The following is an 18,390-nucleotide window of genomic DNA, read 5'->3' as shown; positions in this document are numbered from 1 at the left end:
TCTATCTTTACTAGTCATAATGGATGCATCTGGAAAAAACATTCCATAATTATCCTACAACAAAGTTCTTAATCTTCTTATGACATGGGACTATCCTCCCTCTGTGAGTAGTGTTGCATACCTCCTTCTGATCAGTTGTTCTCTCCTCTTCACCACATGCTCTACTAATACCCAGGCCATTCCGGTTGTTATCCCTAGTCTCCACTTCACAGCTCTTCCCCCTTGCTGTAATTTCCTCTTCACTCTCTCCGCTCACAACACTCCCACCCCTATTCTCTACAAATTCATGACAGTTTGTCTCCTTTATATCCAGATCCGCCCATAACCAGTTTTCATTTCCATTTTCACAAATTATTTTTTCAACACCTTTTTTACAAGATGATGCTTTACTGCATTGAGACAGCTTGCTAAAATGCCAGATTTTACCATCCGACAACTTGGCAGAGCAAGCAAACACTTCTAGAACTTGAAGAGGCTGAGAAAACATGCTACAGCCCTTCTTGACTTTGCTGTCCAGTTTGACACACACCTATTTATCCTTCTGCAACAGAACGTCCTTCACACCCTTCTTTTTATCATAGTATTCCTGATTAGATTTTTGGGCCATAACCACCATGGTAGATGATTTTCTTCCCATTTCCACAGATATCCAAGCCTTGTTATCCTTGTAAAGAGATTGATCCTCACAAGATTTTAAAAGGATTATGACCAGCCACTGAGGGAGTGATTCTGTAAGCCCAGATTAATTTGTTCACTTCCATTTCCCAATTTTGTCCAGCGTTAATTGCAGCTTGCACATTGCCCATAATCATTGTATTGATTCTTTCCACACACCTATTCCCTTCAGAATGTTACACTGCTGTGTGCACAGCCTGAATTACATTTCTAAAGAGACAAGTGTTTAACTTATCAGCCTTAAATTGTGGTCCATTAACACTTAATAACATTTTAGGAATGCCTTCCCTCAGGCATAGCCCCACCAAAAATGAAACAATTACGTCTGCATCCATTTTGGAATGGACCTCCAATTCCAGCCATTTTTACCACAAGTCCATGAGCACAATTATATACATTGACACCCCCTCCTTATCCAGGATGGACCCAATATATCAACCGCCAAAGCCCTTCATGGACCATCAGGTATTTCTTTTAAACCTCAAAGAAGGTCTCATTAGTTTCTTGTGATTTGTCAGCATTCATGAAACTCTCATGCTAACTTTTCTATCTCTAAATTAATACCCGGCCACAAGTATGAGTCCTTTACTCTTTTCTTTGATTTGACCATCCCTAAACGTCATTCATGCATTATCTCTAGTATTCTTCCCCTTAGCTGACGAGGAGGCACCACTTTATGTCCTCTCAACAAAAATACTTTGTCAGAAACAGATAACTCCTCCTGGAGCTCCCACAATTTCTTTGTTTCTTCACTTAGTTTGCTTTTAATAGACCACCTTTAAAAACATATTTCTTACTCTTCACCATATCATTGTCTTCTTCATAACACTTCTCCCATTCACTTTCCAAAATGGCTTTAACTTCTTCATCAGTCACAGCCACACTATACTCATCCTAGTCATCATGTAACAGAACTTGACTTCGCACAGGAGACCTGCTAAAAAATCTGCTACTTTATTTTTCTGACCAGGAATATATTCCACTTTATAAGTGTAGACCAGTAATTTAAATGTCATTCCTCCCTTGTGGGGAGTAGCATTAGCACACCCTTCAGTAGTTAACATTTTCACTAATGGTTTGTGTTCTATCCTCACTAAGAATTCTGAACCCCACAAATACTGTCTGAACTTCCCCATAGCCCAGACACAAGCCATCATCTCCTTTTCAATCACAGAGTATTTTTCATCCATAGAAGATAAGGATTGGAAAGGGAACGTCACAGTATCCTCTACCTGCTTCTCACCTTTGGTCAATACCTGACTTAAAACTGTTCCTAAACCTTTACCACTTGCATCCGTGGTGACAATAGTATGTGCTTTCTTATCAAAGCCATTTAAAGGTAGCACTATACAAATGTCATTCTTCATACTTTGAGACTCATTACTTAATTCTTCATTGTAATCAAAGACCTTTTGTTCTTTCAGTAATTGCCTCAACCCAAAAGTTTTTCTTGCACAATTAATCAAAAATTTGGAAAAAATTCAGATAATCCTACGAAGAACCTGACTTCATCTCTGCATGTAGGCACAGGCGCATTACGTATTGCATCTCTAATTTCTTTTTTTTGGAAAAATACATCCCTCACTGACTTCTTGTCCTATGTAAGTCACTGGATTCATACAAAATTTACAATTGTTCCATTCTGCTGTGAATCCATTCTTTCTTAAATTATCCAAAACCTCCCTCAGATTACCATCATGCTCTTCCTTATTCCTGCCCATTACAAAAATATCCTCCTAGAAATATATAACACTACTTTGGCCCTTGAATAATGTATGCATTAACCTCTGGAAAACTGCAGCCGATGAGGTTAGTCCAAATAGCATGCATAAAAATCTGTAACAGGGTGTGATAAATGTTGTAAGATTCCTACTGGCATGATGAAGAGGAATTTGCTGGTAAAATGAGGACAAATCTATGGTTGAAAACCATTTTACTCCTTTAGTTTCAGCTAACAACTCATTAATCTTTGGAGGAGAAAACTTCTCCAGAACTGCTCTTATTTAGGTCACATAAATCTAGACATAACTTTATAGAACCTCTGACCTGTCTTCACACTTAATTTGTTCTATTATACCCTTTTGTTCTAGTTTATTCATTTCATTTGCCACTTTATCCTTTACTCTCAAAGGTATATTCCTTACTTTGTGACTCACAGGTGTAACACCTTCTTTGATCACAGTCTTATGCACACCCCCCTTAAGTTTTCTCACTTTTCCTGGAAAAAAATCTCTAAATTCTCTCTTTCGTGTTCCATCCACTTAAGGTGTCTCCAGTATTAATACTTGATCTGTTCAATTAGGGTCTAAAATAATGCCCAATGCTTTTTGATCTTTCTAACCCAGCACCAAGGGTCCTGCTTCCAACACATATAACTTTCCCCAAATAGATCTATTTTTAAATTCAAACTCTAGTACCTTGTGTCTTTTGACCTGCAAATGTTACAGGGTGAATGTCGGACGCAACCAGACCATTACCCCACGTATTTACACATTTATCACACCACACCTCTTTATGATAGTGAAAGGGCAACCGGTGTCCGGTACTATTGAGATTTCTAGTCCACAGCTCAACATTTCACATTTAGGTTTTTTTTCTGACACATTGTCAAAATGTAACACTGAGCATTCAATGCATAGTACTGGTTCATTATCACCCAGTTCACTGTTTTTTGATTTATCTGACTCAGTTTTCTCCTACACTTACTTTAGAGCTTGTTTGGATTTTTTGTTTTTCCTGCTGCAAACTTTGGCAAAAAAGGCCAATTACTCCACTTGGTCATCCACCATGGTCGACGGGGCATGGGACACTTACATGATCTGTTACATTTAGCTCTAATGGCAGGACAAATCTTTTCCCTTGCTAAATGCTCCTTACTACCACACCCGAAGCAAGCAAGAACTTTATCTCTGACTTCAGATTTAATTGTCCTTGCCTTGTTAAATACTTTATTTTTTCACATTCCTAACTTTACAAACCACATCCTTCCCCTTATTATTAGTAGAAGCAGTTGCAGCCATAGTACATCTTTTAGACAATCCTCCCCCTTTATTTTTTTTTTTTTACGATGGAAGAATCACCACTAATACACAACCTTTCTTGCAAATTGTGATTTGTGTGCATTATTATTTGGTCACATATACGTTCATCATGTAGTCCCCCGAATATACAGGATATATCAATTTTTTTGAGTGCAAACATATTGGCCCTCATTACGACCCTGGCCGTGGGTGATAAAGTGCCAGTAATACCTCCAACAGGCTGACGGTAAGTACTGCCAAATTATGACCATGGCAGTGATATCTCCGATAGACCGCCAATGTACCACACCAACCGCCAGGGCAGAAACGACAGCCACCACGGCGGTAGCCGCCAACCCCCAGGCAGAAGTCAAAGTTCTGCCCACCATATTAAGACCCTGCAAACTGCCACCTTTTCCGGGGCGGTACCAATGCCAACAAAAGCCTGGCAGAAACAGAGCACAGAAGTGAAAGGACTCACCATTGGAGACACAGGGAAGAACCACGCTGCCTTGGAACCCGAACTGCAAGTTTTCCCAATGGTCGTCTATGTTATGCTCCACCTGGAACACCAACGCTGACGAAGACGGTGAGTACAGTGTAGGAGGCTGGCCTGGCTTGTAGTGGGTACCAGAGGTACTGACACCTTGTGCCAGGTCCAGTTATCCCTTATTAGTGTATAAGAGGTGTTTCTAGCAGCTTAGGCTGATAGAAGGTAGCTATGGCAAAGCAGCTTAGGCTGAACTAGGAGACATGTAAAGCACCTACTATACCACTGGTGTCATATGCACAATATCATAAGAAAACACAATACACAGAGTTACTAAAAATAAAGGTACTTTATTTTTATGACAATATGCCAAAAGTATCTCAGTGAGTACCCTCAGTATGAGGATAAGTTATATACACAAGATATATGTACACAAACCAAAATTAGGTAAGTAATAGCAAGAAAAGTAATGCAAACAGTGTAGAATTGCAATAGGAGCACATAGGTATAGGGGCAAAACAAACCATATACTCCAAAAGTGGAATGCAAACCACAAATGGACCCCAAACCTATGTGAGCTTGTAGAGGGTCGCTGGGACTGTAAGACAACAGTGAGGGTTAGAAAAATAGCCCACCCGAGACCCTGAAAGGTAGGTGTAAAGTGCACCTACTACCCCCAGAGAGCACAGAAGTCGTGATGGGGGATTCTGCAGGAAGAACAAACACCAGCAATGCAACAACAGTGGATTTCCGGATCTGAGTACCTGTAAGACAAGGGGACCAAGTCCAATAGTCGCGACAGTGTCGAGAGTGGGCAGGAGCCCAGGAAATGCCAGCTGAGGGTGCAAGGAAGCTGCCACCTGTTGGAAGAAGCTTGGAGTTCTGCAAGAAAGAAGAGGACTAGGAACTTCTCCTTTGGAGGATGGATGTCCCACGTCGCGATGAAGCTTGCAGAGGTGTTCCCACACAGAAAGACCGCAAACAAGCCTTGCTAGCTGGAAGGGTCGTGCTAGAGGTTTTTGGGTGCTGCTGTGGCCCAGGAGGGACCAGGATGTCGACACTTGGAGGAGGAGACTGAGGGGGCGGCAAGCAACTCAGGGAGCCCTCACATAAGCAAGCAGCACCCGCAAAAGTACATGAACGGGCACTTGGAAGAAAAGTGAACTGGAGTCCCACAACGCCGGAGGACAACTCAGAAGGTTGTGCACTGCAGGAAGGAGTGTCGGGGACAGAGGCTCGGCTGTGCACGAAGGAAATCCTGGAAGAGTGCACAAGAGCTGGAGCAGCTGCAAATCACGCGGTACCCAGCAATAAGGTCTAGCGTGGGGAGGCAAGGACTTAACTCCACCAAACTTGGACTGAAGAGTCACTGGACTGTGGGAGTCACTTGGACAGAGTTGCTGAGTTCCAGGGACCATGCTCGTCAGAATGAGAGGGGACCCAGAGGACCAGTGTTGCAGTCTTCTGGTGAATGCGTTAGCAGGTTAGCAGGGGGAAGATTCAGTTGACCCACGGGAGATTTCTTCCGAGCTTCTGGTGCAGGGTGAAGGCAGGCTACCCCCAGAGCATGCACTACCTGGAAACAGTCGAGAAAGCCGGCAGGATGAGGCGCTACAATGTTGCTGGTAGTCGTCTTGCTACTTTGTTGCGGTTTTGCAGGCGTCCTGAGCAGTCAGCGGTCGATCCTTTGGTAGAAGGCGAAGAGGGAGATGCAGAGGAACTCTGGTGAGCTCTTGCATTCGTTATCTGAAGAATTCCCCAAAGCAGAGACTCTAAATAGCCAGAAAAGGAGCTTTGGCTACCAAGGAAGGAGGATTGACTACCAAGAGAGGTAAGAGCCTATCAGAAGGAGTCTCTGACATCACCTGCTGGCACTGGCCACTCAGAGCAGTCCAGTGTGCCCCAACACCTCTGTTTCCAAGATGGCAGAGGTCTGGGACACACTGGAGGAGCTCCGGGCACCTCCCCTGGGAGGTGCTGGTCAGGGGAGTGGTCACTCCCCTTTCCTTTGTCCAGTTTCGTGCCAGAGCAGGGCTGGGGGATCCCTAAACCGGTGTAGACTGGCTTATGCAGAGATGGGCACCATCTGTGCCCATCAAAGCATTTCCAGAGGCTGGGGGAGGCTACTCCTCCCCAGCCCTCACACCTATTTCCAAAGGGAGAGGGTGCTACACTCTCTCTCAGAGGAAGTCCTTTGTTCTACCTTCCTGGGCCAGGGCTGCCTGGACCCCAGGAGGGCAGAAACCTGTCTGAGGGGTTGGCAGCAGCTGCAGTGGAGACCCCGGAAAGGCAATTTGGCAGTACCCGGGTACTATGCTAGAGACTCGGGGGATCATGGAATTGTCCCCCCAATGCCAGAATGGCATTGGGGGGACAATTCCATGATCTTAGACATGTTACATGGCCATGTTCGGAGTTACCATTGTGACGCCATACATAGGTAGTGACCTATGTACAGGGAGTGCAGAATTATTAGGCAAGTTGTATTTTTGAGGATTAATTTTATTATTGAACAACAACCATGTTCTCAATGAACCCAAAAAACTCATTAATATCAAAGCTGAATATTTTTGGAAGTAGTTTTTAGTTTGTTTTTAGTTTTAGCTATGTTAGGGGGATATCTGTGTGTGCAGGTGACTATTACTGTGCATAATTATTAGGCAACTTAACAAAAAACAAATATATACCCATTTCAATTATTTATTATTACCAGTGAAACCAATATAACATCTCAACATTCACAAATATACATTTCTGACATTCAAAAACAAAACAAAAACAAATCAGTGACCAATATAGCCACCTTTCTTTGCAAGGACACTCAAAAGCCTGCCATCCATGGATTCTGTCAGTGTTTTGATCTGTTCACCATCAACATTGCGTGCAGCAGCAACCACAGCCTCCCAGACACTGTTCAGAGAGGTGTACTGTTTTCCCTCCTTGTAAATCTCACATTTGATGATGGACCACAGGTTCTCCATGGGGTTCAGATCAGGTGAACAAGGAGGCCATGTCATTAGATTTCCTTCTTTTATACCCTTTCTTGCCAGCCACGCTGTGGAGTACTTGGACGCGTGTGATGGAGCATTGTCCTGCATGAAAATCATGTTTTTCTTGAAGGATGCAGACTTCTTCCTGTACCACTGCTTGAAGAAGGTGTCTTCCAGGAACTGGCAGTAGGACTGGGAGTTGAGCTTGACTCCATCCTCAACCCGAAAAGGCCCCACAAGCTCATCTTTGATGATACCAGCCCAAACCAGTACTCCACCTCCACCTTGCTGGCGTCTGAGTCGGACTGGAGCTCTCTGCCCTTTACCAATCCAGCCACGGGCCCATCCATCTGGCCCATCAAGACTCACTCTCATTTCATCAGTCCATAAAACCTTAGAAAAATCAGTCTTGAGATATTTCTTGGCCCAGTCTTGACGTTTCAGCTTGTGTGTCTTGTTCAGTGGTGGTCGTCTTTCAGCCTTTCTTACCTTGGCCATGTCTCTGAGTATTGCACACCTTGTGCTTTTGGGCACTCCAGTGATGTTGCAGCTCTGAAATATGGCCAAACTGGTGGCAAGTGGCATCGTGGCAGCTGCACGCTTGACTTTTCTCAGTTCATGGGCAGTTATTTTGCGCCTTGGTTTTTCCACACGCTTCTTGCGACCCTGTTGACTATTTTGAATGAAACGCTTGATTGTTCGATGATCACGCTTCAGAAGCTTTGCAATTTTAAGAGTGCTGCATCCCTCTGCAAGATATCTCACTATTTTTGACTTTTCTGAGCCTGTCAAGTCCTTCTTTTGACCCATTTTGCCAAAGGAAAGGAAGTTGCCTAATAATTATGCACACCTGATATAGGGTGTTGATGTCATTAGACCACACCCCTTCTCATTACAGAGATGCACATCACCTAATATGCTTAATTGGTAGTAGGCTTTCGAGCCTATATAGCTTGGAGTAAGACAACATGCATAAAGAGGATGATGTGGTCAAAATACTCATTTGCCTAATAATTCTGCACTCCCTGTATAGTGCACGCGTGTAATGGTGTCCCCGCACTCACAAAGTCCGGGCAATTTGCCTTGAACGATGTGGGGTCACCTTGGCTAGTGCTAGGGTGCCCACACACTAAGTAACTTTACACCCAACCTTCACCATGTGAAGGTTAGACACATAGGTGACTTATAAGTTACTTAAGTGCAGTGGTAAATGGCTGTGAAATATCGTGGACGTCATTTCCCTCAGGCTGCACTGGCAGGCCTGTGTAAGAATTGTCGGAGCTCCCTATGGGTGATAAAAGAAATGCTGCAGCCCATAGGGATCTCCTGGAACCCCAATACCCTGGGTACCTCTGTACCATATACTAGGGAATTATATGGGTGTACCAGTATGCCAATGTGAATAGGCAAATTTAGTCACTAGCCTGTTAGTGACAAATTTGGAAAGCAGAGAGAGCATAACCACTGAGGTTCTGGTTAGCAGAGCCTCAGTGAGACAGTTAGGCATCACACAGGGAACACATACAGGGCACATACTTATGAGCACTGGGGCCCTGCCTGGCAAGGTCCCAGTGACACATAGACTAAAACAACATATATACAGTGAAATATGGGGGTAACATGCCAGGCAAGATGGTACTTTCCTACATACAACCACCTAGCACACAAGGGAGGGAGAGAGGAAAACGACAGTGACACACACACGCACCTGACACACACACCATACACACATCCAGCTGCACAAGAAAAACAATTTGACCCTGAAAATCGGCAGAATAATGCAAGGACAACAGCAATTGACGAAAGTGGTTATAATCAAATCAACATCAAAATTAATAATCCGATTTGGCTATGAAATAGATATGTACACTTGTATAAAAAAAGGGACACTGCCCAGCCCAAAGTTCAAAGGACCCACATGGCAACAGGGCACAGTTGAAGGCCCAACTCGAGTCCTGAGCACATCCGGATAGAACACTGCAGGGGCATCAGTTTGCAAATAGGCAGGTACCTCAGCCGGATGCGGGAACAAGCCCACTGGTTCTGGAGGGGGCAACATGCCCATTGCATTGACTGTGAAGTGCAAGGCCACAGTCTCTGGAGTGGGTGTCTTGCCCACTGGTTCTGGAGGGGGCAACATGCCCATTGCGCTTTGTCCTGGGGAGTGCAAGGCCACAGTATCTAGAGTGGGTGTCTTGCCCACTGGTTCTGGAGGGGGCAACATGCCCATTGCGCTTTGTCCTGGGGAGTGCAAGGCCACAGTATCTAGAGTGGGTGTTTTGCCCACTGGTTCTGGAGGGGGCAACACACCCATTGCTCTTTGTCCTAGGAGTGCAAGGCCACAGTCCCTGGAGTGGGTGTCTTGCCCACTGGTTCTGAAGAGGGCAACATGCCCATTGCTCTTTGTCCTGGGGAGTGCAGGCCACAGTCTCTCAAGTGGGTGTCTTGCCCACTGGTTCTGGAGGGGGCAGCATGCCGATTGCTTTGTCCTGGAGAGTGCAAGGCCACAGTCTCACAAGTGGGTGACTTGCCCACTGGTTCTAGAGGGGGCAGCCAGCACAGTAGCCTCTGGAGGGTTGACTACATGGCATCCGCCGGTGGTGATGGCTGCCTGCTGGTGGTAGTTGGGGGAGGCTCCTGGGCAGCCCCTGCACTCAGTGATGGCTGCATGCTGATGGTGGTAGGGAGAGGCTCCTGAGCAGACCCTGTACTCACCGATGGCTGCATGCTGGTGGTTGGGGGAGGCTCCTGGGCAGCTCCTGCACTCACTGATGGCTGCATGCTGGTGGTGGTTGGGGGAGGTTCCTGGGCAGCCCCTGCACTCACTGATGGCTGCATGCTGGTGGTGGTTGGGGGAGGCTCCTGGGCAGCCCCTGCACTCCGTGATGGCAGCACATCCACAGCAGTGGGCGCCCTGTGACAGCTGCTGGTGGCGGTGTTTGCCTGACAGCTTCCGCTGGCGTAGAGTGTCTCTTGTCCTCCTGGTGATGGGTTTGGGATCTCTTACCCTTCCTGGCAGGGGTAGATGGGCTCTTCCCTTCTCAGTCTGGTGGTGCAGGCTCCTTCCCCTTCCTCACGGCTCGTGCAGGCTCCTTCCCCTTCTTCACAGCTAGTGCAGGCTCCTTCCTGTTCCTCATAGCTAGTTCAGGCTCCTTCCCCTTCCTCGCAGCTGGTGCCGGACTCTTCCCTTTCATCCCAGGTGGTGCTGGCCTGGTATCCCTACCACCATGAGTAGATGGTGCTATCACTGTCCCTGTGGACTGTTTGGCTGAGTTGCTGGGCTGTGTCCTCGGTACCCTGCTCATACGTGTGGGGGGGAGGGGTAGGGAAGAGGTCAAGTTGGGAAAGGAAAGCTTTTTAGGGACATTAGGGTGGGAGGAGGGAGGAGTAATGGGAGTGGAGGAAGAGGGAGTGGTTGTCGGAGGTGTATGTCTGCTAGATTTGGGTGTAGGTGCATGGGCTGTATGCTGTTGTGAGGTGGATGGCTGTTGGGTGTCGGAGTGATTGCATTTGTGTCCTTTAGGAGGGGGGACTGACACAGTGGGAGAGGACACAGGGGACACGTGCGTGGATGTTGTGGTGGTGCCTGCCAGTGAGGTGTGTGTTTTGCTTGGTGTGGTGATGATGCTGGTAGTGGATATTGATGTAGTGCATGCAGGTGTGAGTGTGGAAGTAACTGGGAGGGAGGTGGAGGAGAAGGAGGAGACAGTGGTGGCTGTGGATGTTGTCGTGTCTACAACTGTATGGTATTTGTGTGAGTGCCTGTGGGATGAAGTGTGGTGCTTGTTTGCCTGTGCCACTCTTGTGTGTTGTCTTGTGTGTATGCTCGTCTGCCTGTGTGCTTGGGATGGGTTGGGTTGTGGAGAATGGGACTGGGAAGTGGAAGTTGGAGGGGGTACGGTAGAAACAAGGACAATGGCTGCCATCAGAGAGGAGGCCAGAGCCTGAATCGATCTCTGTTGAGCCGCCTATCCACCGGGAATGCCCTCCAGGAATGCATTGCATTGCTGCATCTGGGATGCCAGTCCCTGGACGGCATTCACAATGGTTGATTGCCCTACAGAGATGGATCTCAGGAGGTCAATAGTCTCCTCACTCAGGGCAGCAGGGCTCACTGGGGCAAGGCCTGAGGTGCCTGGGGTGAAGGAGATGCCCACCCTCCTGGGTGAGCGGGCACAGGCAACTCACTGAGGTGCAACTGGGAGGGCGGTGCTAGTAGGGGAGGGGGGTGGCACCTGTACCTGCAGCTGTGGTGTTCAAAGAGGTGTCCACCACCACTAGGGAGGTCCCATTGGAGGAGGTGTCAGAGTCTGTGTTGTCCCCTCCAGTCTCCGCTGTGGTCCTCTCCTCGCCCTCCGTCCCGCTGGTTCCCTCAGCGTCTGTGGACTCTGCCTCCAGGGTCTTGTGGGATGCAGCTCCCTCTTTCACTGGTGCCTTTACTCCTCCGCCACATGATGCTAATGCACATAAGGACAGGATGACAAAACAAGAAAGGGGGGAGAGAGAGAGACAAAGGATACACTGGGGCAATGACTGTACCAACACCACTGTTGGTGTACACAGCACCCTCACACACAGGGAACAGGGCTACGCACTATGCATTGCACTACCAGTTAAATGGCTAGTCACCAAGACATGACGAGGGGCACACACCGCCAACTGCAGCACACTTGTGATCCACGCAGCCCTGCCTAGAAGTGAATACTAACAAGCTAGGTAACCAGTATTTTCCATTCAACCTTTAGCCTCCTGAGGACCTACGCTGCTATGTCTGGCCAGGCCTAGGGGCACCCACTAACACACAACCACCACCCGGATACCACCCCACGAGCCGTAAGTTGTCATGATAGCCACTGTACTCACCCCCTTGTGGCTGCTGTGATGCCCTCAAGCTCCCATCCAGCTCAGGGTAGGCCACTGCCAGTATGTGGGCCATCAGGGGGCATCAGAGTCCAACGGGCACCCCTTCCTTGTTGGGAGGCCATCCCCAGCGGAGTCTCCGCAGTCTTCCGTGCCCAGCATCAGGTCCTCCCACCGTTTCCGACAGTGAGTGCTCTGCCTGCCACCTTGGCGATGGCACGCCATATTCCCTTCTTTTGATGGGCACTGACCTGCAGAGGCAATACAGACAGGAGAACACCATTAGACAAACAGTCCAGTCTGTCACAAAAATGGCCCACCATACCCGTTTGCATCACCATTGGCACATGTAGCCCAGCGCACAACATGCACACCGCCAAGGGGACATCCACCCCACCCTTACACAATGCCTTCACACACAACTCCATGCATTCATGCCACATGTATCGTGCCCTCAGTGTACTCACCTGTTGGTCTGGAGGCCCATACAGCAGTCCGTACTGGGGTAGGACCCCATCCACCAGTCGCTCCAGCTCCTCAGAAGTGAAGGTTGGGGCCCTTTCCCCAGTCACACGTGCCATGGTAGGTTCCAGACACAGGTCACTGCAGCACATGCAGTGTAGGTCCTCTCCTATGGAAGGTCAGGAAACAAGTGAGGAATGTGAAATAAAATAGTGGTCACATCGGCGGCGGTGCAAACCATCACCGCCGGCGTAGATCCCCATTGGCCACTGTACCCCATAGGGCCCAATATAAACCAATGAGGATTTGCACGGCGGTTCACGACCGCCTACTGCCACGGCGCACAACGTCAGTGGCATTACCTCACTTCCACCTGTCCCTCCACACAGGACATGCAGTCGCCATTTCAGGGTGGCTGAACAGGCCTATTGATAATTTCTGCGCCACAGGATATATGGGCAGATACTCTTAAATTACACTGTCCCAACACATGATTGCACGATATGGACTGCTGTGGTGGTATAGTTGTTCAAATTGTGACAGCCTACTAACTCTTGTGTCCCTTAGATACCAACTACTGCGGATGAATAGGAGAAGGAGACATACCCCCGTGTACAGACCCTGGTGGGCTTGGCTTCACTGGAGGACTGGCACCTTATACTCACCTATAGACTGGACAGAGCCACAATCACAGGGCTGTGTGCCCAGTTGGAACCTGACCTGATCCCTGCTATCCGTCATCCCACTGGGATCCCCCCCTTGTGCAAGTTCTATAAGTGCTCCATTTCCTGGCAACTGTTTCTTTCCAAGTGGCAGTGGGCTTGGCAGCAGGAATGTCACAGCCAGCGTTCTCAATAGTGCTGGCAAGAGTCTTGTCTGCCCTGATAAAACACATGTGCAGCACATTGCTTTCCCCCACGTGGAGGATTTGGCCACTGTGAAGGCAGGGTTTTATGCAACTGGACATATCCCCAATATAATTGGGGCAGTTGACGGAACACATATTGCGTTTGTCTCCCCCCCGGCAAAATGAACAGGTGATCAGGAATCGTAAGAGTTTCCACTCCATGAATGTGCAGATGGTGGGTGTGCCTGGTGGACCAGTACATCTCCCACGTCAGTGCTAAGTATCCTGGGTCGGTGCATGATGCCTTTGTCCTGAGGAATAGCAACATCCCAAATGTGATGGCTTAACTACAGAGCCACAGGGTGTGGCTAATAGGTGAGCCTTGGTCCCCACCCAATATATGTTGGTGTATGCCTATGCTGTTGGCCATATGGGATAGTGTGTGGCTAAATGTTGTCCCTCAATATTTGCAGGTGACTCTGGTTTCCCAAACCTATCATGGCTGATGACCCCTGTGAGGAATGCCAGGACAAGGGCAGAAGAACGTCATAATGAGGCACATGGGCGAACCAGAAGGATTATTGAAGGCCAGGTTCAGGTGCCTCCATCTGACAGGTGGATCCCTGTGCTACTCACCCAAGAAGGTCTGCCAGATAGTAGTGGCATGCTGCATGTTGCACAACCTGGCCCTCAGATGACATGTACCTTTTCTGCAGGAGGAGGAGACTCGAAATGCCCCTGTAGCAGCAGTGGACCCTGAGGACAGTGAGGATGAGGAGGCAGAAGATGAGGATGTGGAAAACAGAACATTGGCGATAGGTCAGTACTTCCAATGACACACAGGTGAGACAGTGCAACTTCACATTTCTATGAATATTGGTGTATTCTGTGTGGCATTGGCATGCTGGCATTACCCACTTCTTTCCCCTACTTACTGTTACCTATGGATATTCATTTTACTGATGTTGGTGATATGACAACAGTGTCATGATGTGATCACAACAGCCAGCAACAGGTCATTCATTCTGTGCTCATACTATGTACAGTTCATTTGCAATGGTTGTAGCTGTTTCAGTCAATACAGATTTGCAATACATGAAATACTAGTAGTCGAGTTTTATCCAAGGGTGTTTATTGTAGTGCTAAACCATAGAGGGGAAAGTGCAATGGAATGGGGTGATAATGCAGGAAAGTCCAGGGTATTGTTCCAGTCTGTTTGTAGCACAGGTTCAATGCCCATGGGGCCATAGGAAGGGGAGCAATGGCAGTTCAAGGTGGATAAGGTGACAGTGTGGGACACAAGGAGGACAATCAGGAGAGTTCCATTTCCTGGAGGTGGTCTTGGCAAGTGTCTCTGGCTTCCAGCTGATTCACAGGGAATGTTTGCGGGGTGGTTCACCTTCTGCAGAGGGAGGGTTGCTGGTGACCTGTGGGTCCTGTGGCGGGGCCTCCTGGCCAATAGTGTCAGCGGAAGTGGAGGGCTGTTCAGATGCCTGGCTAGTGGTAGGGGCCTGCTGGTGTGCTGTTCCCTCCCTCATGATGTTGGCATGTCTGCCAGCACCCCTGCTATGGAGATCAGGGTTGTGTTGATGGCCTGTAAGTCCTCCCTGATCCCCTGATACTGTCCCTCCTGCAGCCGCCTTTTCTCCTGCACGTTGTCTAGGATCTGGCCCATCGTGTCCTGGGAATGTTGGTAGGCTCCCAGGATCTCGGTGAGTGCCTCCTGGAGAGTCGGTTCCCTAGGCCTCTCCCCCCCCCCGGCGCACAGCAGTCCTCCCAGTGCCCATGATGGTCTGTGCCTCTGTCCTCTGAACGGTGTGCCCACTGACCCCAGGTCCCTGATTGTCTTATGTGTGAGGTGTGGCCTGGGGTCCCTGTACAGGTGGGCACACTGCTGATTGACGTGTCCTGGGGACAGAGGCGTGTGGATGATGTGGTGTTGGGTCCTGATAGGGGAGGCTCTGTTGTGGTCTGTGAGTGGGCTTGGGTGACCGGCTGTCCAGTAGTCCCTGATGGGCCAGGTAGGTCGTCCAGATCCAGAAGTCCAGAGTTACTGTCATCACCGGGGGCCTCTTCTGTTGGGGGACTGGATTGTGGTGGCACCTCCTCTCCACTGACATTGGCTGGGGTACCTGTGGGGATGTAAATGATGTATTATGCTTCAAGTGTATGACATTTGTGCTTCTGTAGCTTCCTCTCTATAGTTGTTGTTGTTTCCCTGCCAGCTTTTGCTTGTGTATGTTGGTGTATTGTGGGATTGTTAGTTTCCCTATGCTGTGCATGCTTTAGTGCTGAGTGTCCATGCAGGGCTGGGAGGGGTGTCCATTGCTGAAATATAAAGAGTAAAAAATAGCTATCAAGAAAACCTTTGTATTTCCAAAATGGGCACAAGATAAGGTGTTGAGAAGCAGTGGTTATTTGCACATCTCTGAATTCCGGGGTGCCCATACTAGCATGTGAATTACAGGGCATTTCTCAAATAGACGTCTTTTTTACACACTGTCTTACATTTGGAAGGGAAAAATGTAGAGAAAGACAAGGGGCAATAACACTTGTTTTGCTATTCTATGTTCCCCCAAGTCTCCCGATAAAAATGGTACCTCACTTGTGTGGGTAGGCCTAGCGCCCGCGACAGGATATGCCCCAAAACACAACGTGGACACATCACAGAAAACAGAGCTGTTTTTTGCAAAGTGCCTACCTGTAGATTTTGGCCTCTAGCTCAGCCGGCACCTAGGAAAACCTGCCAAACCTGTGCATTTCTGAAAACTAGAGACCTAGGGGAATCCAAGATGGGGTGACTTGTGGGGCTCTGACCAGGTTCTGTTACCCAGAATCCTTTGCAAACCTCAAAATTTGGCTAAAAAAACACATTTTCTTCACATTTCGGTGACAGAAAGTTCTGGAATCTGAGAGGAGCCACAAATTTCCTTCCACCCAGCGCTCCCCCAAGTCTCCCAATAAAAATGGTACCTCACTTGTGTGGGTAGGCCTAGCGCCCGCGACAGGATATACCCCAAAACACAATGTGGACACATCACAGAAAACAGAGCTGTTTTTAGCAAAGTGCCTACCTGTAGATTTTGGCCTCTAGCTCAGCCGGCACGTAGGGAAACCTACCAAACCTGTGCATTTTTGAAAACTAGAGACTTTGGGGAATCCAAGATGGGGTGACTTGTGGGGCTCTGACCAGGTTCTGTTACCCAGAATCCTTTGCAAACCTCAAATTCTGGCTAAAAAAACACATTTTCCTCACATTTCGGTGACAGAAAGTTCTGGAATCTGAGAGGAGCCACAAATTTCCTTCCACACACTGTTCCCCCAAGTCTCCCGATAAAAATGATACCTCACTTGTGTGGGTAGGCCTAGCGGCCGCGACAGGAGACGCCCCAAGACACAACGTGGACACATCCCATTTTTTGAAAGAAAACAGAGCTGTTTTTGGCAAAGTGCCTACCTGTAGATTTTGGCCTCTAGCTCAGCCGGCACCTAGGGAAACCTACCAAACCTGTGCATTTCTGGAAACTAGATACCTAGGGGAATTCAAGATGGGGTGACTTGTGGGGCTCTGACCAGGTTCTGTTACCCAGAGTACTTTGCAAACCTCAAATTTTGGCTAAAAAAATGCATTTTCCTCACATTTCGGTGACAGAAAGTTCTGAAATCTGAGAGGAGCCACTAATTTGCTTCCACCCAGCGTTCCCCCAAGTCTCCCGATAAAAATGATACCTCACTTGTGTGGGTAGGCCTAGCGGCCGCGACAGGAGATGCCCCAAAACACAACGTGGACACATCCCATTTTTTGAAAGAAAACAGAGCTGTTTTTGGCAAAGTGCCTACCTGTAGATTGTGGCCTCTAGCTCAGCCGGCACCTAGGGAAACCTACCAAACCTGTACATTTTTTAAAACTAGAGACCTAGGGGAATCTAGGATGGGGTGACTTGTGGGGCTCTGACTAGGTTCTGTTACCCAGAATCCTTTGCAAACCTCAAATTTTGGCTAAAAAAACACATTTTCCTCACATTTCAGTGAAGGAAAGTTCTGGAATCTGAGAGGAGCCACAAATTTCCTTCCACCTAGCGTTCTCCCAAGTCTCCCGATAAAAATGATACCTCACTTGTGTGGGTAGGCCTAGCGCCCGCGACAGGTAATGGCCCAAAACACAACGTGGACACATCACATTTTTTCATAGAAAACAGTGCCTACCTGTGGATTTTGGCCTCTAGCTCAGCCGGCACCGGGGGAAACCTAGCAAACCAGCGCATTTTTGAAAACTAGAAACCCAGGGGAATCTAAGATGGGGTGAATTGTGGGGCTCTGACCAGGTTCTGTTACCCAGAATCCTTTGCAAACCTCAAAATTTGGCTAAAAAAACACGTTTTCCTCACATTTCGGTGACAGAAAGTTCTGGAATCTGAGAGGAGCCACAAATTTCCTTCCACCTAGCGTTCCCACAAGTCTCCCGATAACAATTATACCTCACTTGTGTGGGTAGGCCTAGCGCCCGCGACAGGAAATGGCCCAAAACACAACGTGGACACATCAAATTTTTTCATAGAAAACAGTGCCTACCTGTGGATTTTGGCCTCTAGCTCAGCTGGCCCCAGGGGTGCAGAAATGCCCAAAAATAAATTTGTCCCCCAACCCCCCAAACCCCCCCCCCCGGGGAGCGACCCTTGCCTACAAGGTCGCTCCCCTTGTGTGACGGTGCAAAAAAAAGATCGCTGGTACCTAGTGGTTTCAGATTGACCTACAATCGGCCAATCTGCCCCCCAGGGGAGCGACCCTTGCCTAATGGGTCGCTCCCCATCTAAAAAAAAAAATAAAAAAAAAAAAAACACAAAATAACTATTTGCCCTGACGCCTAGAGGTTTCTGCCCCCCCTGGGGGCAGATCGGCCTAATACCAATAGGCCGATCTGCCCCCGGGGGGACAGAAATGGCCATAAATAAATTTGCCCCCCCCCCCGGGGAGAGACCCTTGCCTACAAGGTCGCTCCCCTTGCGTGACGGCGCAAAAAAAAGATCCCAGGTGCCTGACCTACAA

The sequence above is a fragment of the Pleurodeles waltl genome, chromosome 3_1 (assembly GCF_031143425.1).
Source record: "Pleurodeles waltl isolate 20211129_DDA chromosome 3_1, aPleWal1.hap1.20221129, whole genome shotgun sequence".
Lineage (NCBI taxonomy): Eukaryota > Metazoa > Chordata > Amphibia > Caudata > Salamandridae > Pleurodeles > Pleurodeles waltl.
Note: the sequence above shows the minus strand (reverse complement) of the source record.